This window comes from Artibeus jamaicensis, unplaced genomic scaffold, assembly GCF_021234435.1.
Source record: "Artibeus jamaicensis isolate MK-2021 breed Jamaican fruit bat unplaced genomic scaffold, CSHL_Jam_final contig_415, whole genome shotgun sequence".
Taxonomy (NCBI): domain Eukaryota; kingdom Metazoa; phylum Chordata; class Mammalia; order Chiroptera; family Phyllostomidae; genus Artibeus; species Artibeus jamaicensis.
The window spans coordinates 16,753,247-16,755,093 of record NW_026521823.1 but is presented as its reverse complement, the minus strand read 5'-3'; the positions used below and the strand labels follow the sequence as shown (position 1 = coordinate 16,755,093).

Sequence of the window (1,847 nt, the reverse complement as noted above, 5' to 3'; positions counted from 1 at the left end):
GATTACTTATCAGTTATACACCTATTTCCTCAATGTTAAAAGAGGGCTAAATACACATTTTGCACCCAATTTTGTGAGGAGTAAGTAGGTTCTAATACATGGCTTGTTTGATGTGTTCAGTATCAAATAATATTAGTTCAGTCCTCCTTCCTTTTCTAGTATCTAGCATAAAATTATGATGTGATTTTTTTAAAACTGTAAAATAAAGTTTTACTTTATAATCTTAAAGTTCACTATTTCTCTCTTGGGTCCATACCCATCTCTTCCACGTTTTCACTCCTTTGGGATTTGTGTACTGCATGGTAAATTTCACAGCTTTGCCTATGAGCTATGGCTCACAGCTGGGCCCGAGTCCTATTCTCTGCTTTCTAGTGTGTCTCTTTTCCCACATACTAAGCATAGATTTTAAGATGTGAAAAGATTTCAGACATGGAAAAATGTGAGCTCTTCAGTTGTGGACAAGGACATGGAAGTTATTTGAAGGGATTTACTTATTTTGTGAACCAAAAATTTGGTCCAGTCCCAGCCTCATCTCAGGTTTAATATCCCCAGTTCCTGCAATAGTTTGAAATGATAAGATTCTCAGCAACTTTGCTTTATTTAAATTTGTCTTCACTAAGCAAATTTTTTTCACTTGGTATATTTATTTGGTGGCAGTTCAGTGGAATAGGATGAGCTATGGCTCCTTTAAAGGGTTTCAGGAAACATTTACCAATCTCTAATGCATATGGCATGATAGGTTACTTTGCCAGGAAAGAAGACAGATATATTTAAAGAATAGATGCCTCAGTGAAGTCAGAAGCCTCTTTCACTTTTAAAATATTATTATATTAGTATACAGACTCTGCTTAAAATCACACTCTTCATTAAAAACATCAGAAGTCATTTTTTTAGCTAACAGTGTTTACAATTTTATTTTCACATTTCACAATACAAATGAAATTTTTTTTCTCCCACTACTCCCCTGTAAAACTAAGTTTTCTTTGATAGGAAGAGGAAGTGAGTCTTCCTTGTCATGCTGTTAGAAAACACCCAGAGTCACAGAACCACAGTCTCTGGGTGAAGTAGACCAAGTCATAGAAAACTGACCGAAAGAAGCTACCCTCTCTCCTTATCTGTCTGGTCGAGTCATTCCTGGCCAAGTGGCCACCATCATGGGGTGCACAGCAGGTCTCATCTTGGGGGCTCAGGCATCACTGACATGTACCCTTCCATAGGTGGCCTCATTTCAGGAGCAGGTCCCACTGGCATTACCCAGGAGGAGGAGGACCTGCCATTGGCATCATGGGAGGGCCCCCATATGGGGCACTGGCGTCATACCAGGGCAAGGAGGGCCTGTCATTTTGTCGATCAAGCTCTGAGTCTGCTCTTCCATCCATTTCTGAGAGTGGTCTTTCACATTCTCTTCATGCTTCCTACCAATGCACTGTGTCTTCCTCACAGGTGGAGAATCACAGTGAGGTATGTTTGCAGTAGTCACAAAGAAACTAGGGCATGCCATTCTGCAGGCCGCTGGCCACTCGGTTCAGCAAGTCTTAACTATCATGCTCTATAATGGATGTGAATAATATATAATAATAGCAAAAGTGCAAAAATTAAAAGAAAATAAACCAGTTCTTTCTCTAGTCAATTGCCATTAACTCCAAATGGATTATCTTTGATTTTCTTGTTTTGGCCCAAAGGACTTGGATTTCTAAAGTGGCAGCTACAGTGGCAACAGACAGTATATGAAAATCATCTGTGTATCTTCGGTTGATTGACAGAATCTAATTAACTTATGTGACTTATCAGAGAAGGGTTTTAGAATTGCCTGTCACTTGGCCAAGTTTTTGGTACATTTTCTTTTA

The 1,847-nt window shown here is 39.1% G+C and overlaps 1 pseudogene; it reads right to left on the bottom strand.

Annotated features, from left to right (window-relative positions):
• Positions 1-1,111: 1,111 nt before the first annotated feature.
• LOC119055105 (U1 small nuclear ribonucleoprotein C-like) lies at positions 1,112-1,496 on the bottom strand (annotated as a pseudogene).
• Between the last annotated feature and the right edge of the window lie 351 nt (positions 1,497-1,847).